Consider the following 24154-nt stretch of genomic DNA (forward strand, 5'->3'; position numbering starts at 1 on the left):
TCTGCGAAAATGTCTGTGTGCACACGAGTACCTGTCGTTTCTTGGAGCAGCAATGTGAGTGAGGGAATATGTGCTTCATGAAACAATGTTGAAGCGAGACAGCAAGCATCAGAGCCTGTAATGTATGACAAAGTCTCAGGTGCTGTACAGGATCGTGTGTGTGTGACACTGCGGATGTGTGTTTTTATGTGTTGTGTTCGAGGCAGACTGCACATGAGACGAAAATACCTAATTTTCTAGAAGCGTGTGTGTGTGTGTGTTGTGTGAGAGAGCATGCATTTCAGTATTTGCGAGAAATAAAGCCGTGTTTCTAAAAGATGATCGCAAATCTGCACTCTCAGGGTCACGATCTTACATGGGTGCAGATTTACAAATAGCAAGAATTCGTAACTCCTCGAGGCCTGCTACAGCTGCACGTTGCAGGAGTACTCTTGGAAAGGTTTTGTAAATTTCAGATTAGGCCCATGTGAAGAGATTTCTGCATGCATAATTGAACTGCGTGCACTAATGGGAATGTGGAAATGCCATTGCTTTGTAAAGTAACACTTTATTTTATTTTTCTCCATGGTGAAAATATTCCTTGCCTCTCCTACTGCACCTCTGTGGAGGAGCCTCTACCCATCCACCCCCAACAGGGTTGGAGGTGTCCTCCTCTCCCGAGTGCCACATTGGAAAGGGACTTACACATGCCCTTGACATGAATACATTTACACACATTTCCAGGGGAAATGCTCTTGAATACCCTTAAACTTCAGGCATTACGGATATTTACGAAGTCCAGCAGTATCCCCACCCGGGAATGTTCATTCCCTGGCCCAGGAATATGATTTACCCATGCCTAAAAACCATTCCGTCAGAGTATTACACATCGGTAGATGGACTTATGAGTGGAATTCCCCCTTTGTGAATGTGTATGTTGAACTTTCAAGTGCAAATGGTTTTGGGAACCTGGCCATCTTTGTCTAAGAGCGTCCGCATGCTTGTTTTTAAAACTGAACCCTACAGAGTCAAGGCTTTGTATCGGTTTTTACAGAGAGAGTGTAGTGGTAAGGGTTGTATTGTATTTATCTCCTGTGCTGCTTCCTTTATCCTTTGCTGTTTGAGACACTCCTGTATCCCATTTTTTGCCCGTGTTTGCCTCTCGTGTGCTTACCGTGTTAAGACACTAGCTGCTCCCCTGATGCATTATTCTGGAACAACACATATCAGAACATCAGTAGGGCTTGTTTAAAGTGCACTTTTCCAATCACCATGCTTTGGTGCTATCTACATTAAATTAGGTCTCCTAATTCCTAGGGTGCATATACTTTAATATACATTTCTGTGCTACCAAATCATTGTTCTAAAATCCCTAAATGGTAACACGGTTGTCTGAAAATGTCCTTGATTGTTATACCATATTTTCTATGACATCTGTTATTAATTTCAGCAGTCAGTCTTGCTCAGTAGGGAATCCTTATTTCCCTATGATTCAGCGTGTCACTGTAGATCTTGACTATCGCGATTGTAGATGGAGTCTGGGTACTGCTGCTTTGTGGATTTTGGGAATCATGCCTGCGAGTCATTCTGTGCATGCAAGGTTACAAAACAAAGACTGCGACAAAAACCTAGCGGTAGTATTCCCAACCGAACACTCGATCGCACGCCAAGAAAACTGTTGTGCTATATAGATAAGGAACATTTTCTGTGCATAACATTAGTCTCAAATATCAGATTTCATAGCTTCACATGCACACACGTAAAAAATTAGAGTTGTTTCCCCTTCCTCTGACTGGCAAATGCATCTTCAAAATAAAATCTATGGATCTCCTTCAGTCACTGAAAACACACGTTGAGACACAATCAAGTACGTTGCTATTTGTGGACTATTTTGGAGATTTATTGTAACAAATTCCAGATGTGGATGTTATTTGTCTTTCTGTGACATTCTCATATACATTGCAAGTTTCTCTATGTTCATTCACTGTAGGCATATATTTGATTTTACCCACCCCATTGTATTTGCTCTTGTCTTATAGTTCAATCTGGTTCACAATCTGAACTGTACGAATCCAGTTTTTACTGTAATTTGGCATGCCAAACGTCTTTCACTAAAATCCTTCATTTATCCGTGTTGAAGTGTTTTGTAGCAGATAGGAGTTAATGAACTCAACACAGATACTTTGAGTTTTAAGATTGCTTCTAAGATTGTTTCTTACATTGAGTCAGTTTTCACAAAGATTATCTGTTTCTGTATTAATCACCTGAAAGGAGCCGGTGTGATCTCTCTCCAGGTGGTGTACATTCTGGTCCTGTTGTTGACCAAACATTTTGAAGGGTATAATATACTTTTTGCTACTAACATCTGACCTAACATCTGATTCTAGATTGATCTAGGCCTGTGTTGATGTTCTAGAAACCTTTCCGATCTATGGGAATGATGTTAATTGATCAGTATTGGGGCCTTGAGGGAGCCTATGGCACTCGGGGGAACCATTTTTTCAGCGGAAGATGGAAGACGTTGACCAAGGAATCAAATGCTACAAAAGTTTTTCTATTGAAGCTCATCTAGAACTTAGCCAAATGCTTTTTTGTCCTGGTCTGTCTCTTTGGTCTTTGAATTTCCTTATAAAATGTGTAAATGACACCCCTTTTCCTTGGATTTTGAGTTTGTGGTGTGTTGATAAACCCAGAGTATGTCATGGGCTCATGCGGTCTTGCAATGCATAGTGTCCTTAGCTCATTGTTGGAGATGAGTGAGAAACTGGCTGAACTTCAGAGCTTTGCCAGACCACAGGTGCAGGGCATGCATGTGACTCATTACAGGCAGAGGCAATTTCCCCTTCACATGTGTACACCCGCTAGGTTAAAAGAAGCAAGTGCCCTTTCTTCCATAGGAACCTGGTGCTAATCAAACCTGCATATTCATATATTGGTTTTGTACATGTTTGAGTGATATACATTCTTTCTTTGTGTATTACTTGTCTCCTCAAGATAATTCTAGACTTTTAAGATGATAGTAATGATTGCGGCACAGATGGACACCAGTGTTAATTAATAGTACAACTTAAGACCCATATTGGAAACCTTGTGGACTTTCAATTGATTTTTCTTCAATTTCCTTTTATAATTCATTATTTTCTAATGAAACATATGAAAAAGTCATTACTTATGTCAAAGAAAAAAAATGGCAGTGAATTCCACCCCATCTCAATAATTGGGTATAAAATGAATCGATCATTCGCCCCTCAATCATCGTATATGGGCAATCCCAACCGATAAATGAACTGTGTTAGACTCCATGACTATGGTCTTCAAACCGTCAACTGAAAATGGTTGTAAACGGTTTGTCTTTTTCCTATTGACATAGCATTTTACAACGTTTATGGCAGAACTGTGGAGGCTTCGTTGGCTTATGTTTAAAGTTGCATCATTATGTGGAATACAGAGACCTGCTCACTTTTGCACCGCCAACAGAGGGCATATTATCACTAAAATAAAAACAAATGCATGAAATCAAATCACCGTTTTGAATATGTCTGTGTGTGCTGGAGCTGAACTATTTCATGCCTAAAAATAAACTATCAACCAGTACCAGTCACTGGCTCAACATTGGCATTCAAAATACATTTACCATTTTCTACCTTGCTTTGTTTTTATTTTGATATGTCAACATCGACATATCGGGCCTTCCATTGAGTGGGCGGGGCCGCGTCGGCCAACGGAGGTCCACATTACTCTACAGAGGTAGTGCTCGCGACGGCCGTCGGCCGACGGGTGCAACAAACAGGTTAATACAGGAATGTAAAACTGTGTTTCATTTGCTCAACCCCAAACATCACCAATTGTTTCTCAAGACTTATTTTATTTTCAGTGGTGAACCTGAGACAAAAATATGACAAACTGTCTACTCCAATTTACTACGTAGTAATGGTTTTCAGTGCTGTGTACTTTATTAATAATATAATAATCGGTGCCTGTTAGACCCAGCAGTTTCGGGCTGGCCAGGATGCATTGAAGTCAGTCAGAATCCACTGTTCCAAATAGAATAAGTACAATACACTTGTCCAATAACATGTGCTTACCCTCTGGTAGCTTCGCACTGAGCAGTCAGGCCTATTCTCAGGGCTCAAGTGTAAATTATTGGTGCAGCACCACCTTCTCAACACACTGCGTACACCACTAAAAGACTCAACTCCGTCTGTATAAAACTCTTGCCTTTTTTTTACAGACACAGACTGAAATCAAAATGAGATGCACATTGTATATACACTTTACAGTTATATGCAATTGTCAAACTTCTCCATTGAAATCAAAATGAAATACACATTGCACTTTACAGATATTTGCAATTGCCAGACTTTCTCATTAGCACAAAGGTTAAATAGTCACAGGTCTTTTATTACGCCTCAAGCCCCAGCCCCTCAGTCATTCAACTATAACAGCCAATGATACACATTTCCCCTGCTGGCGCCCCATTGACTAGACAGTCGGAACCACCTAACACGGAAAGAAACAGTTACTTGGTTTTGTCAATCCTGATTAGACCTCCAGCTGCCTGGTAGCACCTACACGAGTGCGGGATCGCAATCCCCACCGTAGACCGAAGTTTGTGACCTAGGAAACTGGCACATTTCTGAGTCTGGAGAAATGTCTTCCCCTCAAGTATAGGTGTGACCTTCCATAGGCCCACAAGGCACAAGAAAACCCATTGGGCTTCGTCACAGTGTTCTCCACAACAAAGCAACTTGTGGCGTGGGTCAGGGACGGGGACCCAACGACCTCGAACAGAGGCCGCGATGTCAGGCATTGCCGTCCCACTGATTTGGAGGCTGAAGACAGTCTCCCCCCAACACCCATTGGGCACCACATGCTCCAGAGGGCAAGCAAGCACAGGTCTCCTGGTTGCAAGCACGGGTCCCTCGGACTCTGCAAGCTTCCGCTGCATACCTCAAACTCCTGATGTCCCGGCACCTCAGGTGGCTGCTGATCTTTACGAGCACACACTTCTGCACCGTGTGATAATGATGTATGTCAGGACGGACCTTGTCCCAACCAACGATCATTTTCACCTGTCTCCACCGCACCCAGTGCAGTCCTTGCAATGTCGCTGAGAAAGTGAGATCCTTTATGTCACTTGGATCTGGTGTACAGGAGGCCAGCTCACCGGCCCTTGGAGAGTACTTTGGGACCCAGGTCACAACAGTTGGCACTTAGCTGCAGGCCAGCAATGCCCAGGCAAAATCCGCCAATTGATAGTTCCCTTTCTGGAGCACGACAAGCCCCAGGCCACAAGCCTGCAGATAGTCCAGTTACAGCCCCTCCTGCCCCAATGATTAGTCGATGTCCTAGTGTCGAACCAGTGAAGTATGGTTCCAAATCCAAAAGTCTCTCTGTCTGCTGAGGCTAGAGTCCCAGTGGTTATACCCCTTCGATTGAAGATGCAATCAGTTCAAGAGGCCACCTGTAAAATGCACTGTTCCTCTCCAAATTTTTTCCTGTCTGCCATCCTGCCCAGGGAGGTTAGAACACTATCTTAACGGGTGCAAAACCCTGCTCCTTGGAATGCAGGTGCCAATTCCACCCCTATGTAACCATCCCAGTTAGGCTCCTCGGAGTCACAGGTCTGCAGTTTCCCTTGAGCCCCTTGTTAATGGCCTTCAGTCAGGAATGCACAGATGTGGCTGTCCCCCAGCACACAGATGTGAATTGGAGAAAAACCAACAGGCACACAGAGCCACAAGCTTAGAAGCATAGAAAAGTGAAGTTTTCACATTTAATGTCGAATCCACCTGCGCTACCGGAGAGGATTCGCCATTACAAACTCTTCAATACCATACACTGTACTGCTACTATTCTGCCCGTACAAAATAATGCTACAAAGCCTTTCCCTACACCCCTTCATGCTAATCCAATGCAAGAAGCAGGCCCCATCCTACCGAACACACCACTCTGTGCTATTCACGTTCCTTGCATGTAACGGCCACACACACATGCCCTAACTCTTACCTGTAATCCTATTTCTCTCTCAGGAGAGCCACGATTGATTCATAAGCAACCCTCCCTCCTCCCAGATGAAAAAGATAAAGTTTTACTGCATCAAAACTGAGTAAATTGCAGCCTGCAAGCCATGATGGGGCACTGGGGTGGCCAAGAAGCTCCTAAAGGTGCAGTGTTATATTTATATTATTTCAAGGCTGCAGCCCCTGCCGGAGTATATTGCTTTATCTTTCACTATAATTCACTTTCAAAGTATTAAAAAAGACTTTGTAAAGGACATTTTTATAACACCACTATTAATTATATATAGTGGTTTTAAAAAAAGCTTATGTTTTTATCCCTATTATTTTAAAGTAAATTTAATGGAACTGGTTCTACAGCCTGTCTTGAGGCCGCAAATTTCTACATTGTGTCACATACGCGTCCCAGCCTTTTCAAAGTAATGCGAAAATGTGATGTTGAAAGAAATTCTCCAGGGGCCCAGCACATGAGCGGGACTTTTCAGTATTTATGAATTCAATGGATATTCCCCCTGAGCGAGAACTAGGATTACCGGTAAGAAACCATCCCATCTTCCTCCTTTGACCATGGTTTTAGCTGCCTTTTATGCCATTAGTTAGAGGTTTGACCGATGTAGAATGCATTGAACCTGCATCAGATTGTCCACAATGCGACACACACCGCTGGACATATCATAGATGTCATTTTTGCTAATACTGAACTAGTTACCTTTCAAATTCTAACTCCAGTCACATGGTCAGACCACCACTTGCTTGCCTTCCAACATAAAACAATGCTAAGCGACTCACCTAAAACTACCTTACATCCATCCACCTATCAGCCGTGGAGCAAACTCAATTTGGTACACTTGGAAACACAACTAACATCCAGTACAAATCTGGAAACCATAAATTCTGTTCAAAATCTATCTGAGTGGCTAAAGGAAGCTTTTGACATCCTGATACCACACAACAGAACAAAAGAAAAGAAGCGCTTTGGAGAAACATAGAAATAAAAGACATAAAACAAATTAGACAGCTGCAATGGACCTGGCTCACAGCAAACGCCAAACAAGACAACCTTCACCTACAGAAAATTAACAGATTATACAAGTCTGCTATCAAAAAAGCTAAGAAAAGGTACTATTCAGACAGAATTCAAAATGCTAAATGTGCAAAGAAAGAATTCTATAAAATACTCAATGAATTTTGCAAACCAAATTGCCTAGAAGGAACTCATCCTGTTACTCAAGATTTCACAAACAAACTGGCAAATTATTACAGGGACAAAGCAGATATGTTTGAATCGTACTTAAAACAGAAAGAAAGCACCAGCACTAACTCTGGTACAAAACAACAATCTAAGAATGGTCTAATCAAGCCTCTCCATTTCTTCCAACACATCTCGCACAATGAATTTATGGACCTGGTCAAAGCAAGCCGGCCTGCCGGCAGCCCTTTTGACCCCTGTCCGCCACAAACTTTAAAGACGGTTCTTTTAACAACCTCTGCTGCCACTCCAGTAAGAAGCATCTTCAACGATTCCTTAACTACTGGAATATTTACAGAAGAACTCAAAAAGTCATAAATATGCCCTTTACTGAAGAAAACAAACTTGGACCCGCTGAACCCTGACAACTACAGACCCATTACAAATGGACCGTTCCTGGGCAAACTGATAGAAAGAGCAGCGTTCACCCAGATGTCACAATTTATTGAAGAGAATGACATACTTTCAGGCTTCCAAACAGGATTCCGTCCGGCAAGAGGCACTGAATCTGCCCTCCTTGCCATCTCGGATGACCTAAAGAATACAGTTGACCGCAACAGGGTTGCTGCGCTACTCCTCTTGGACCTCTTAGCTGCCTTTGACATGGTTGACCATGACACTCTGAAACAAAGTCTCTATGAAGCCGCCATAGAGGGAACTGCTCTAGACTGGATCACGTCCTACCTTCGAAACAGAACTAATGTCATCCATACCCCACCTTTCTCGTCCAAACAGTACTCCACAAAAGCAGGGGTTCCTCAAGGTTCTATCGTCTCGTCTCGCCCATGCTTTTCAACATCTACATGAAGTCATTACCAGTACTAATCAATAAATTTCACCTCAAGTGCTATTACTATGCAGACGACACGCAAATACTCCTTCAACTGGAATGCCCCAAAGACTTTGGAAAATCACCAATTTTCAGCTGTCTCAGAGCCATGGATGACCTGAAGCCTTCTCAAACTGAATGCTTCAAAAACTGAAATACTCACTTGTGGCGATTGGAAACATTACAACCCGCTTGCGGCATGGCCTGATGAACTGGGATCACTACCTAAAGTATCAAAGGAAGTAAGAAACCTCGGAATGACCATGGACTCCAAGCTGTCGATGAATGCCCAAGTGGATAAACTAGCAAGATCAAGCTTTGCTACTATAAAAACGCAGCAACTAATTTTCCCTCATTTGGGATTGCCACGCAAGGTCCAAGCTACCATCTCCCTTGTTCTGTCCAAACTCAATTATGCCAATAGCCTCTATCACGGATCACCTTTAACGACCATGAAAAGACTACAACGGTTTCAGAACTTGGCTGCCAGACTACTCTTGCATATCAAACCGCGAGATCACATCTCCCCTGCCTTGAAAGCCCTGCATTGGTTACTGGTTGCCAGAAGATCCACGTTCAAGCTGCTTTGTATCACTCACAAAGCAATACATGGAATAGGACCACTCTTCATCAGGAATAAAATCACCAAACACATTCAACAAAGGAACCTCCGCTCTAAAGGAGCATCTCACCTCAAAATCCACCATTCAAGAAAAAAAAACATGGGTGGCACATCCTTCTCTGTTCAAGCAGCCATGGAACTCTTTACCCCCCCAACATAAGGTCCACCGACAACCACCTTATCTTCAGGAAACTACTCAAGATTTGGCTCTTCCCCACATAAGCACCATACGCAAACAGTAATTTACAGCATATCCCTCTGTATACAAGCATTTGTTTTCACTATAGATATGTACCTATCTTTGTGCTTTACTTTGTATAAACATGTAAAATAATTATATTGTTGAGAGAAAAAATAATTATAATAAATAAATAAAAATAATCTTTGGTCTACCTGTACGTATTTCCATTGTGCATCTATGTACCTTCCATGTACTTGGATCTGTGTGTCTGTAACTTTTCTCCTGAAAAAGCATATCCAATGCACTACCCTATTTCTCATCCTGTGCCTCTATCAATATCTTTAATCTACATATACTTACCTCCTTTATGTATCTATATACTTTTAATGTAATTATGGATCTATATATTTATCACTTCTAATTTAGCATTTCCAATGCACTACCCTATTTCTCAGCCTATACTTCGCTCAATATATCTTCTAGCCCAACCTTCTGACTCATCTCAAACTTCTTCTACTACTCCTTCCAATGCACTACCCTATCTCTCATCCTATACATCTCTCAATATATCCTCTACATCAACTCTCTCATTTATCCCTAACCCCATACCACTACTATGATTGCCAAAATAACTCTTTCTAGACTCTCTCCTACTCTACCCCTCCTTGCATCATCTGACACCTCTTTTACTATAACGATCCCCTAAAACAAACCTTTCTAAACTTTTCCCTCTGAGTTTTCTCCTCCAAAACTCCTTTTTACTAATCCAAAAGCCTCCCCCTGCTAAGACCTAAAAAACGTTTTAATCCTTCACTCTTTTATCCCTCCACTATCCTTTTCAATCGAAATTAACAGACTAACATGTTCACTTCTCAAATTCCATTTTAAACTATACTAATATACTACCCAAATAACTGAATAACATATCCACTACTCAAATTACTTCATATTTTTTACTATGCTAATTTTCAACAGTAATCCTTTATGGTTTCCGGAGTGGCGTGCTACTCGCCATAAAAGCGCTTCAACACCCATCAGGGGAAACAAGTGCTATATGAATGCAAATATTTCTTCCCCTTTTATCCCTCCACTATCCTTCTCATTCCAAGTAACTGACTAATATCCACCACTGAAATTACTTCATATTTCACCATATTAATTCACCACTAATCCTTTGTAGGCTTCCTGAATAGCGTGCGTCAACAAGCGCTATATGAATACAAACCTTTGTCCTCCTCTATACTTCTGCTATCATTCCAAATCCAAATAACTGACTAACCTATCCACCACTTAAAATGTACTTGCATGTATCATTATACTAATTCAACACTAATCCTCTATGGGTCCCGGAGTAGCGTTATACTCGCCGAAAAAGGGCTTTGACGCCTCGTCAGGGGTAGTAAGCACTATATAAATGCAATTACAATACAATATAGCTTTTTAAATGCCAAACCGAGTAACAGTAGCCTATGCACACAGGCCTCACCAGGACAAAGCTGTGGAACAATCGATGAGCTACCTCTATGGGTGCACAACCAGTGGGGCAGGCCCACAGAGGAGCAAACGAGATACATTCCCATGGTATATGTCGTACCCGTTGACAAGGAACTTATAGCTAACTTGAACCAGCCAATCATGTATATGACGAGCACAGCGCTTCGGCACTGATGGCAGTATCAAACACACTCTTAAGTCCTAAGACTAGCATCCAGATCAGCGTAAAACTGGGGAGGAGAAAAGCAAAAAGTCGAGGGAAAGCACCATAGAATGGGCCATTTCCCACACAACCCACTCCCAGCTGAAAGCTAAGGGAGTTTACTCACCTTGACAAGCTTCCCTGCACCAAGCGATAGACCCTGGACAACGACTCTCATCTCCTAATGGAAATCACCAATATTACGCTTATTTGATCTGTTCCGCCTTCTCCCAGGGCCCACTAAGCCTCCCATGGGAATCCCCCCAGGCTCAACTCAGTGCCCCTGTTAGCCCTTGAGTTCTTACTCCTGTCGTTGCCCCCAGGCAACCTTAGTTCACTTGTAAATAACATAGAAAAGGGTCCAGACAGCTACCAGTGTCCAGAACCAGGTTCCTGCCCAGTCCATCTTCTTGCTTGGTTCTCCAGAGGGGGATTGATCAACCCCAGGGGCATTACGCCTGCTATCCCCTCTCACCACTTCAGGTATGGTCTCCTGAACCTGGTCCTCCAGAGTGGGGTCGAAACCCTGAAGCGGGATAGGGGCAAGCTCTCTTGCACCTGTCCCCTTCTTTGGAAGTTCCACGCCCCCATTGAGGAGTGGTACCCCCCAAATCCTGAAAGGGGGGATGCGTGTTCCAGCTGCTCCCCCCCCCCCATTCTCCCTCCTCTAGGGAAGACCCTTCCATTGTTGACCTCATGGTACTGCCCTGGCTCCTCCCTGGGTGCTTCCACTAGGAGTACACCACACAGTAGAGCTAAGTAGGAGTCAACCTGGACCTCGATCCACCCCTTCACTTCCTTCTCCTTGGAGAAGAATTGGGGCCCCCCAACCATCCAACTCCATGAGGAATTGCTCATGCTTACGGTACCTCCCCCACCCCTGGCGATGGATCACCAGATCCACCCACATTAGGTTCTTTCCCTCGTGCCTGTCCAGCCACCGCACTTGACCCAATTGACATGCTGCCATCACTTGGGCCGGACCTAGCTCTCTTGGCACGTGAATCCCACGTGGTAGCACTCATCTCCAGAGCCAACATCCCTTTCCTTGCCTCCACACCACGCCTTCAGGCACTGATGTCCTCCTGATCTGGAGGCTGAAGACAGTCTCAGCTCCCTGCTCAGGTCCCGCAAGACCCCTCGGACACCATACGGTCCAGAGTGCAAGCTAGTACAGGTGCCCTGGTTGCAAGCTCAGGTCCCTTGGACTCTGCAAGCTATCCCTGCACTCCTTGAACTCCTCACATCCCGGCACCTCAGGTGGGCTGCTGATCTTCACAAGTACACTCCTCTGCACAGTGTAATGACGGTGTATTGCAGGACAGGCCATGTCCCAACTGACGATCAGTTCAATTCATTTCCACCACACCCTGCGTGGTCCTTACTATCTTGTGGAAACAGGAAGATCCTTTGTGTCCCTGGGATCTCATGGACAGGAGGCCCGCCAACCGTCTCTTGGCGATTACTTAGGGACCCGGGCCATGACAGTTGGGAATTAGCTGCAGGCCAGTAACATTCAGGTAAAATCCACAAAGTGATAGTCCCCTTCCTGGAGCATGGCAAGCTCCAGACCACCACAAGTCTGCAGAAAGTCCATCTGCAGCTCTCCTGCACTAATGATTCCTCGTGTCGATGACCCAGTGTCGAAGCAGCTTAGTATGGTTCCAAATGTTTCTCTGGCTGCTGAGGCCAGAGTCCCAGTATTTATACCCACAATGGCCTTTAAAGATGCAGTCAGTTCAGGAGGCCATCTTTGAAAGGCACAGTCCCTCTCTAAATTCTGTCCTGCCTGCCACAAAGCTACGCCTATGACACACCGCTTCTCGCTGTCTGAGGTAGTGCAAGGAGGAGAAAGGAGCTCAGAAGTGTGTCCTGATGCGAGCCCTTGGACCTAGATGTTTGTCTTACCCCTTGACATGGGACTTACAGCTAACTCAAATCAGCCAATCATTTATATGACGAACACCGCTCTTTGGCAGTGAATGGCAGTCTCATATGCGCTGAAAGTCCCTAAGACTAGCATCAAGATCAGCAGAAAACTGGAAAGGAGAAAATCAAAAAGTCGAGAGAGAGCACGCTAGAAAGGGCATTTTCTAACAGTGCCTATTCCTTTTTTCCCCGCTAATGAATGGGGGCTGAAAAGTGCTACTTTTAGCCCTTCAGTCCAGCATGGTCCTTGCTTTGGATTTTTTTCCCCATACCTCTAGCTGATTATACCTCATCTCCTCTGGTGGAACCGGCAGTGTCTGGTTGGCTGAAAGGAGGCCCGCAGCCAGGCAGAACTACTGCTCCTGTCATGGACAGGTGATTACATTCTCTATATAACCAGTGCTAACCCTTGAGTAACTTGCCACTGAGCAGTCAGGCTCACTACAGAGGCAATGTGTATAGCAACGGCACAGTAGCTTCTCAAGGTAAATACACTGAGCGTCACAAAAGAGACTTCACATAGTATGTATGTAAAAACTTTTATATTCAGCACACATATTCGCTTATTATAACCTGACTATCCTATAACTTTGGGCATAAAACCCATTAGAAAATATTACTAGCAGTACTAGGCCCACTCATATTGTTATGATATCAATAGTAAGCACAATATGGATATTTCCTAATTTAATCTCCACCCATCCCCAAAGGAGAGAGAGCACCCTTATGTGGTGCATGATATCAAAACTATGCACATACGAAAAAATAGAACACTTTTTAGAAGCACTGCAAGCCGAATCCACGTGTGATAACCTAGTGTCAAAAGGTATTGTGCTTTTGGTAACCATCAACGTACAAGGCAGCAGTGTTGAGTCATATGTCTGAATACGATCACCTGCACTTACACACACACTCACTCCACACCATTATGCGATCCGACTGGTATCAACCAGTCCATACAAACACTTTTACACACACACATAATTAGCCAAAATCAACAACCATGAAAATATCACCCCGCTTGTCATTCCTGCCTCACACTCATACCAACTGACGATACATATCACACTCATACATACTACACGGTCCCCATTTTGGAGCTATTGGTACACCAATACAAAACATAGTCCATTTTCATAAACCACCACTTCCACGTGGCCTTGCACTTCTACAATCCAAATATCCAATAAACTCTACCTTATCTCTGCTGTATTTCTCTGTAAATGTAAGGTTCCTGTTACTTGAGTTCAGCCATAAGATGAAATCATGAAGCTGATCCTCCTCCTTAGTCCATATGAAGAATATATAATCTATGAATCTTTCATAAATGGCGCTTTTTCATTACAAATGTGCTGTTCTTCATAAGCTCATATATGTATAGCTAATATATATATATATATATATATAGCTAATATATGCAAAAAAAAGAAGCAGAGAACTCTGGGTGGTTCTCAAGTTTAGGTGGAAAGCAGCTCCTGTTAGAGCACTCTCAACACCAGCGACACTCTAGATCTGCTCACCTCAAATGTCTGTTTTTCTATCAAAGTCTTTAAGCATAGGATTAGCACTGTGCCATCCACGCTGAGATAGAAAAGAACAGTCTTTTGCCATTGCTACAGCAAAGTCTTTAAGCACAGGACTAGCACAGTGCTGTCCATGCCGAGCTGTAAAATACCAAAAGCCATTTACAACTCCAGGCACAGTATTACAGCTTTCAATTGGTAAAATACCAACCCAAGCCAAAGTGAAATGAGTAAAAGCAACCCCTGACACACTGTTTCGCTCTAATTAGAGCTCTTCAGAGAGGGATCGCTTTGTCAAGACACAAGGGAGCACCCAGTATAAGTCAAAACAACACCCTTTCAGGCATAGAGTGACACATAAATTATGCAAAAAAAGAATCAGAGAACTCTTGGTAGTTCTCAAGATTAGGTGGAAAGCAGCTCCTGTTAGAGCACTCTCAACACCAGCGACACTCTAGATCTGCTCACCTCAAATGTCTGCTTTTCTATCAAAGTCTTTAAGCAAAGGATTAGCACAGTGCCTTCTACACCGGGATAGGAAAGGACTAAGTCTTTTGCCATTTCTACAGCAAAGTCACCTAGTGATGAGTATAGAAGAGTCCATCTATATTTAACATTCCAACAGGGAAAAAAACTGTGGTTGAATAACTGCTCCTTCAGCTAAAAGAGAAAAGGAGTACCCCCAAAAAAATCTATTTCGGGATCGGGAGGAAAATATGACACCAAAACTCCAAATAATCCCACTTAACATCTATCTATTTTTTTATTGGGAGTAAATCCCAAGTGGACAGACCCATGCAGGCAGACATACATGTCTTAACAATGGTTTTGATTATATTTTAGGATTTCATTCTCAAAAAAACTTTTCATTAGTTCATATTATGACTTTGTTTTTTCACTTCTACTCTGTATATTAGCACCCTGAGTAAGTACTTTAGCTTGCATCAGCAGTGAGTAAAAAAATATATTAGCTGCAGGATACTCTCCTACTGTGACCCTCAAAACCAGGGCAAGATTTGAAAATGCCTAGCTGTCCCAGATAGTGATACAGTGGCTTGTAAAAAAAAAATAGGGGGCCCGCAATGAGCAGAGAAGATGTGCTAGAGGAGAACAAAGTTGCAAGATCAGAGAATTAAAAGGATACCTGCCTACTGGGTATGGTAGAGACCTTCAGAGACACCTCAGACGATGATATCATCTTAGTGAAACACCTCCTATTTTCTACCATTGCACTGTATATACTTCTCTTGAAGTCTGGCATTTAGCAAGTTCACGGAGTGCAAACATGAATTAGAGAATGAATGGTTCCCTCCAAAGCATGCACACTGTCCTTCTTGGAGTAGAGAATTCCTAAAACCTAAACGTGAATCCCCAGATTCTTGTCCCTCTGTTACAGAAGAGCTCTTGGGTAATTGTCCTTGCTGCATACCCCTTTAGAGGTTCTGTCCATGTTGAGGTATAAAGGCTCTAAAAGTTTTTAAATACTGGAAAATACTACATTACGTCCTAACATTTGTCCCCATCCCCAATCTCTTGACATCTGTAACGAAACCTTGACCATTGATTATTTTTGGGTGGCAAATGTGTTGGTGGTGGTAAGAACGTTTGCAAACATCATACTCTAGTCTACATCAAACATCATACTCTAGGGGGGCGTGGCTTAGCGGGCGTTGATGGCGGACGTGGCTTTCTAGAGCTCCCGCCGGCCCGAAGATTATCCTTCCTATTCTCCTGGCCCCCGGACCCGAAAAGTGCACCACGTCTGGGGTGATTGTGGCGGACGATACTGGGAGCCATCCGATGCCGAGAGCGGCGCTCCGGGACCTTTCAGGGAGGTGAGGCATGTCGGAGCAGCGGGCGGCCTAGTGCCGGACGGACAAGCCGGGGCCTCGATTTTGGCGCACCTGATCCGGAGGGCTCGACCGGAGACCTGCGGCGCCGCTCCTTGGTTCGGATCTGGGACTGCCTGCTGTCAGCGACCCATCGCGGAGTCCCCTGCCTCTCATCACAATACCGGCGGCAGAGACTGGTGCCCGGAGGCCGCCGCGGAGGAGCTGCGGCCTACCTGGCCTTGGCGGAGCCGGGGCCTCGAGGTTGGTGGTCCCCACCCGGAGTCACCAGCACCTATCCTTGGGCCGGGAGTGCAGGCACAGCGGAGCCCCGGGGGCTGAGGGGTCAGTCGTGCGCTTGGCCCAGACTGCTGACTTCCCCATACCTGTGGTCGCCGGGGCAGTGGACGAAGGGCCTGTGGATCGAACTGGAGGGGCCCGTGTCTGTGCCGAGACAGGTGTGCCGGTGGACCTCGTGCCGACCCTGCGGTGGGGTCCAACGAACCGTGAGTGTCTCCCCCCCTGGTGAAGCCCTCCCATCGCACTGCAGAGACTGCTGGGGGGCACAGAGACCAGTGAGACTGTTGGGGGCCCTGAGCAGGCTGCCGGGCCTGAGATATCCCCTGGCTGTCGTGGGGGCTTGCGAGGTGCACCAGTGCAGGCGGTGGTGGTGGACATATGGGGAGAGGTGCCTCAGGCGGCTCTCGCTCACGCTGGGACTTGGCCTGCGGGGGTCTGCGGAGACGAGTTGTGGGGGCCCCCCCCCCCTCACCCGGTGTAGACGGAGGCGGTGTGCGTGAGGAGTATATCGCCTGTGGGGGTGTCTGGACAGTGAACTACCCTTGGCAGCTGTTGAAGGTGTGGATTGCCCCACCGAAAGGATCCGCCGACGCTTTGAGGACAGTTTTACCGGACTCAGCCTTGGCCATGACCAGAGGGGGGGGGGTGGACCCGCTAAGCAGGGGCCCATCGACAAATTCACGGAACCACATGGCGGCCCCGGAGCGCAGGGCGCCAAGGGGCTGGGGCCGGATAACGCGGCGCTAATGACAGCTATCACCCAATCAAGGGACATGCTGGACGCCAAGATTGGGGCTGTTGGGGCGGATGTGACCCTCCTGAGACAGGACCTGCGCAACGCTGTGGCGCGAATAACAGAGGCAGAGTCCAGGATCTCCGTGGTGGAAGATGTTGTCGGGACCCTGAAAAAGAAAGTGGCGGCGATGGAGAGTGTTCAGAAGGGTCTTGCACTTCGGGTGGAGGATGCCGAAGGACGGGCGCGCAGGAACAACCTTCGCTTTGTGGGTTTTCCGGAGGGCTGTGAAAAGGGCAGCATGGAACGCTTCCTTTCCCAATGGCTGGAGAGCTGGCTCCCCCGGATACCCTGTCCCGCTGCTTTGTGATTGAACGCGCGCACCGGGCCCTGACGCAGAAACCGCCGGTAGGTGAACGGCCCAGGCCGGTGAAAGCCAGAATTCTGAACTTCCATGACAGAGACACTATACTGCGGGAGGCGAGGGCCAAAGATTCTCTGTTATTTGAAAAACACGAGATCACAAGATCATGATCACAAGATCATGACTACACCAAGATGGTGCAACAACAGAGGCACTCTTTCCTGGCCGCCAAGGCAAAACTTCGGGGCCTGAAGATTCAGTATTCCTTACTCTATCCGGCCCGCCTACGAGTGGTCTTTCAGTCCAGGACTCACTTTTTCGAGACGCCAGAAGACGTCTTCAGATGGACGGATGAAACGGTGAGGGTCAGGCCTCATTCCCAGCCGGGCCTTGATCCGGGACACACGAGCGATTCATCGCAAACCCAGAGTGATCAGAACGCCCGAAGCCAAAGGAGTAGGAAGTCCAGATCCCGGCGGCGCAATGTCTCCAACACTGAGCCTAGGACTGCTGCGCCCACTGATTCGGACCTCTCGGGTGGAGGTGGCTGAGGGGCAATGGGTGGTTTTGCCCACTTACGGATACCAGCTGCCCCGGCTGAGGGGAGTGGTCCACCTGTGCTTCGCTCTGCGGACGACTGCACACTGAGTAAACTGACACGTTTGGTTGGATATTCCACCAATTGTTAAGACTTTGGGAGGGGTTTGGGGTGCTCCGATACAGGGGCTACCTGCCTCCTACATGGTTGGGAGGGGGAAGGGGGGAGTTTTAGCTTAGTGGGTGTTTGGGATCCATTGGTATGGTAGGCTTTGGGCGCTCTGTTTTGGGCCCGAGGCCGCCCATGCCGCGACAGATACTTCAGTGTTCTATGAGGTATTGGGGGGGGGGGGGGGGGTGGTGGGCAGTTGGGGGACTTGGTTGTGGGTCAGGTTGGGACAGGGGTTGGGGCTGGCGGGGAGGTTGGGATGGCTGGGTGGGGTTGGTGGCAGGGGTGGGGGGGAGGGCGGTGGGGGGTGTAGAAGAGGTTGAAACAGTGTCTGCGTTACTTAGGCAATTGTATTGTATGTGTGTGTGGCTCCAAGAACCCAGGACTCTTCATTTTCTCCCCATAGACAATGGTTGATGCCCAACGGTCAGGCCTCCCACGGGCAACGATACGAGTGGTGAGCTGGAATGTCCGGGGGATGCTGGATAAAATAAAGCGAGGGGCGGTGTTGCGGCTGGGGAAAAGGGAAGGGGCGGATATTCTCCTCCTACAGGAGACGCACCTCCAGGGCACCAAGACCCCCAGTTTGCAAAGATATGGCTATCAACAAGTGTTTCATGCGGGCTTTGCGAGGGGGTCCCGGGGGGTGGCGGTCCTGATACACCGCAGGCTCTCTTATGTACACGAGACGCACTGGGTCGATGCTCATGGTAGATATGTGTTTGTTAAAGGAATGGTTGGGGATGAGCCGATGGTCTTTGGTAGTGTGTATGCTCCGCCCCCGTTGCAAGATGCACTCATCGAGAAGCTGTTCGAGGTGTGGGCTGATATCCCGGATGTACTGGCGATTGTGGGGGGAGACTGGAATGATGTGATGGATGGACGGATAGACCGCTATGGGCCCGGTAGGGAACCCCAGGCTACGGCGCCGACGAGATTTCATGGCCTAGCGCAGGGCATGGGTTGGATTGACACATGGCGCTACCAACATGCCTTGAGCCGAGACTATTCCTATGTGTCGGCAGTGCACAAGTCCTTCTCCAGACTAGATTACTTGTTCGTGCCGCTCCCCTGGCTGGCGAGGGTCACTTCCACAGCTGTTCTCCCTCGTGGTATCTCGGACCACTCCCCCGTGTCCTTGGATCTGCTGTTGGACAAGAGGCGACAGCCCTTCCGATGGCGCCAGTCTGCGTGGCACCTGCAGCAGGATAGCTATCGCTCACATTTACGCGAAATGGGAGGGATAGCTGGGAGGCGCTGAAGCCGGTGCTCAAGGGGGTGGACATTGCTTGGTGTGCGGAGGCCTGCAGGACCCGTCTGAGAGAGGTGGATGAGGCAGCGAGGCGGGTTCAGGACCTGGAGAGAGACTGCACTATGGGTGACACAGATGCGGCTGTGGGGCAGCTCCTGATGGCACAGCAATCGTATTCATCCCTGTTACTCAATGAGGCACGCCAGCTTTGGCTGGCCACACAGAGCAGAATTTATCAGTGGGGGGATAAATCCAGCACCATGCTTTACAGACTCTGCCAGCACACCTTCCGAGCTCAGACCCTGCCGGGCATTCGAGATGAGCAAGGAAACCAGTTGTCGGCCCCTGAGGACATAGCGGCCAGTTTTGCACGGTATTATGCGGATCTATATGCCCCCCGAGAGGTCCTCCCTGCGGAGGAAGTTGATAAATTCTTGGCGGACCTCCCGCCGCGCGCGCTCCCGGATGAGGTCAGAGATCAGCTAGAACTCCCCCTATCCCTGGAGGAACTAGGCACAGCACTTGGGGAATTGAATTCTGGTAAGGCCCCGGGACCAAACGGGTTCCCGTGTGAATTTATGAAAACCTTTCACCTCCAACTGGAGGGGCGCTATAGGTTGGCACTAGAAGCAGCCAGAGAGGGTGGTCGCCTCCCAGCGGACTGGCGTCATGCCGAAATTGTTGTTTTCTGTAAGCCCCCTGAACACCACTCCTCGTACAGGCCGATTTCCCTTTTAAATTTTGAGGCGAAGATATTGGCCAAGGCCTTGGCCAACCGTCTCCTCCCATATATCACTGATTTGGTGCACCCTGATCAGGCGGGGTTCATGCCCCATAGGGCAACCAGACACAACATTTGCCGCGCACAGGTGGTGGTGGAGACGGCCCGGGCCGCTAAGATCCCAACGGCGCTCCTCCTGGCCGATATTGATAGGGCATTTGACTCTCTCAGCTGGGTGTACCTTAGGGCGCTGCTGTCCCGCCTCAATCTCGGGCCAGTTTTTCTCTCGTATCTGAGCCTGCTCTATACGGACCTGACCGCGTCGGTGAGAGTGGCGGGAGCGGCGTCCAAACCCTTTCCTATCGGACGGGGCACCAGGCAGGGTTGCCCTCTCTCACCCTATCTATTCGCACTAGCCATGGAACCTCTGGCGGCATGGGTGCGGATGGACGCACAACTTTGGGGGCTGGAGTGGGAAATGGGCCCCTCCGATCGCATCGCGCTATATGCCGATGACGTCCTATTCTTCCTCACGGCCCTTAATAGGTCCGGGCCCAGAGTCCTAGAGATAATGAGAATTTTCGGGGAAGTTACAGGATTGCATCTGAATGTGCAGAAATCTAAGCTGTGGGTGCTGGGCGACGACGAGGGACTGGGTGCTTGGGCTTCGACGCTGCAGACGGCGGCGGGTGGACTCAAATACCTGGGCGTCTTTATCACGGATGCTCCGAATGTGGCATGGGAGCGCAATGTGGTGCCCGTATGGGACAGAGTACGTTCGGACATGAGAACTTGGTCCAGAATGCCACTGAACATATATGGCCGTTCGGCGATCTTTAAAATGGTGGCCCTGCCGCGCCTCCTGTACCAGCTGCAAAACCACCCATGCCCTATAGCACCGCAGTGGTTTCGTCAAGTAAACGCTGCACTGAGTCAGTTCCTCTGAGCCGGGGGAGTGGCGAGAGTAGCTCTCCGCACTCGCTTCCTATCTACGTACTGCGGGGGCCTGGCCACCTCTGACATTTTATCATACTATCAGGCAGCGCACCTATTGGTGCTTAACGACTGGTGGTATGGGGATCGGAGTGACCCGACCTACGCCCTGGAACGGTACTTGATGGACCCAGACACAGTACACACCATTCTTTACTCGGCGGCTATCAGGAAAAGGCTCCCCATGGTCACTCAGGTGGTCTTCCGTGTGTGGCGCGCAGCTCTGCGCCGCATGGGGTGGTGGAACAAATTGACGAGGGAGACCCCGCTGTGGCAAAACGGACGACTACCGGCGCTGGCGTCCCTACAGGGCTTCAAGGGCTGGGACGCTATTGGCATCTCTACGCTCGGCCACGTCATGAGGGGAACCACCCTTAAGTCTTTCCAGATCTTGAGGGAGGAATATGCCATGCCCAAGACCCAATTCTTTAAATATCTGCAGTTGCGCCATGCACTATCTCCCTCGCTGGTGGGATTAGAGTCCCTGCCCGAGTTTAGCCCCCTGGAGGCCTAGGTGTTTATGGGGGAATTGGAGGAAAAGAAAATTTCCAATGTATACCAGACCCTGGTCACACACTGCTCCTCCTCCCTGGATGGACTACGCGCTGCGTGGGAGAGGGATGTTGGAGCTCTCGAAGAGGAGGACTGGAGGGAGGCCCTGGAGGCCCCTAGGGAGGCTGCCATTGGGATGCGTCTCCGCTTTATTCAGTTTAAATACTTACATAGGGCCTATTTTACCAGAGAACGGCTGTGGAAAGCAGGTTTGATTGCCTCCCCTGAGTGCTTGAGGTGCGGACGGGAGGTTGGGGCGTTTGTCCACACTGTGTGGTCGTGTGCAAATCTGGCGAGATACTGGATGGGTGTCTGGGACTGCTTGGCTGAGGTCTTGGGCTGGGACCTTCCCCGATCACCGCAACTCGGCTTGCTGCATGTTATGGAACAGGTGGGGGGCAACATATACAAACGCCACCTACTGGTCTTGGGCCTCACTGTGGCTAAGCGAGATATAGCCAGGGCCTGGAAGGACCCCAGGGCCCCTTTACTGGAAGTTTGGAGACGGGGGTTGGACTTTTGCATGGGGCTGGAGCGTCCTGTCTTTGAGGCCAGGGGATGCCCTCGGAAACATTTTAAGATCTGGAAAAGATGGGCGGACTACAGAGGACTGTGGCTGGAACCACCGATGGCCCAGGACACTGGAGAAGATCTTTAACTGTTGTACCCTGGGCGGCAGGGAGCGCACACGTTTTGTATCATCTAGCTTTATGCCTTGAGACTAGCAGACACTGTGTAGGGAACGGGGCGGGACCCGGGTGGTAGGGTGTTGGGGGTTGGGGGGGCGGGTAATTAATCCAGTATTGTTTGTACTGACTGCATATCCTTTTCATGCCTGAGCTCATTAGTCCTGCGTTGTAATGCGGGACGGTGTCCCCCCCCTTGTGTTTTGTCGGTACTTCAATAAAATTTTGTTCTGAAAAACATCATACTCTAGGATGCTGTTCTAGCTATCTAGAATTTGTCTAGGTAGTTACAGAGGCAATATTCTAGCAATGGACCTTTCAACGGGGGACTTTTCAGAAATTTTAGTTCTATGTTCCAAGTCACATGCACACATTTACACTGTAATGTCAACCAGTGCACGGCTGGCAGTTGGGGACTTTGCAGGGAGAACATTGTTTAAATTAAGCTGTTCCCTGTAGTTTGTGTGCCATTGGGCCCAGTAATACAATTGGTACTAGTGTTCCCAGTGGTAACACTATAATACTAGTTGGGATCCAATTTCGGTTGCAGAAGGTCATGGATCGTCTGCATTCATAATTGTTGGTATTTTATTCTTTTGTGTAAATGAAGACCTCTAGGTGTGCTAAAATATAGCTCTGGCAGAGTTGATTGTATCGGCCTACCGAGGATGAAAGTATCAGTCCGCTGACATGTGAACCTGTGACCATGGAGTCTAGCACAGATCGCTACTTCTGAAACATTAGCCACTAAACCTTTGGACCATGTATATTGTTTGAGGTTATGTCCATGAGAAAAAAACTGCTGAAGATGGTTTGTGCATTTCTGCTTGATTTCGGTTTAATAATAATCTGGAGACCGAAGAAACCTGGTTGGTGATTAAGAAGCTGGATCGACATAAGACTATGTAGAGTTGAGGACCAATGCGCAACACGCATTCTGCTAGATCCCTCTCTCCCTCCCCCAAACTTATCAAATTTATCTAACGTTCTATATTTCCATATTTATACCCTGTGAATTTTACCCTGACTGTTAATGCTGAAACACTATAGTGGGTGTTTTTTTCCTGGCAGCGAATCACAACAAGGGATTGTGCTGCCAGGAAAAAAACACCCACTATAGTGTTTCAGCATTAACAGTCAGGGTAAAATTCACAGGGTATAAATATGGAAATATAGAACGTTAGATAAATTTGATAAATCCCAGGCTTTGTATTGTAACTTTTGCAAATACCTGGCACTTTCCATATGCAACAACTCCACCTAACTGTGCAGGCTGCATATCTTTTACTACCCCCCAGGCATGAATGACACCTTCACTGACCTCCTCATGGAAATCATCACATCCCAAACCTCCCCCAACTCCAATGACATTTTCCTTGGCGACTTCAACTTGCACTGGAACGATCCGAAGGAACCTCAGGTCATCGACCATCAGAGACTTCTTCGCCGACCAAGCCCTTACCCAAGCTTGCTCACTCCCAACTCACACTAAAGGCGCCACTTTCGACTGTGTCATAGTGAAGGAATCCACGGTCAAACTCATCTCTATAGACCCCTGTGATTGGTCTGACCACCATGCCTTCACCTTCCTTCTACTTGGCTCCAACAAAGTTTGGACACCACAACCCGTGATTCCCAAGCGTTGGGTTAGAGATACCAAGAACCTTGATCACGGGAATCTGGCTGCCCGTTGTGAGACTGAGCACCCCCACCCCTCCATATCTCTACGGTCAACAACCTCACTGATCATTATTCCACAACTATCTCCAACATTCTCAATGACCTTGCCCCTCTCAAACTAAAAAGCACCCAGATCAAAGACAGAAACCCCTGGTTCAATGGATCCCTCAACATTGAGAGGAGATCCCTCCGACAGGCAGAATGTAATTGGAAAAAGCACCTGTCAGCAGCCCATCTAAAACTCCTCCACCAGTCCCGAAACGCCTAAAATAGGAAAATCCTCAACTCAAAAAACGATTTCTTCAGATCT

General features: G+C 47.5%; 1 protein-coding gene across 2 annotated transcripts in view; it reads left to right on the forward strand.

Moving 5' to 3' along the window:
- SMG6 (SMG6 nonsense mediated mRNA decay factor) overlaps positions 1 to 24154 on the forward strand; it is a 1283123-nt gene that overhangs the window by 870760 nt on the left and 388209 nt on the right. The window lies entirely within an intron of this gene.

This window comes from Lissotriton vulgaris, chromosome 2_1, assembly GCF_964263255.1.
Source record: "Lissotriton vulgaris chromosome 2_1, aLisVul1.2, whole genome shotgun sequence".
Lineage (NCBI taxonomy): Eukaryota > Metazoa > Chordata > Amphibia > Caudata > Salamandridae > Lissotriton > Lissotriton vulgaris.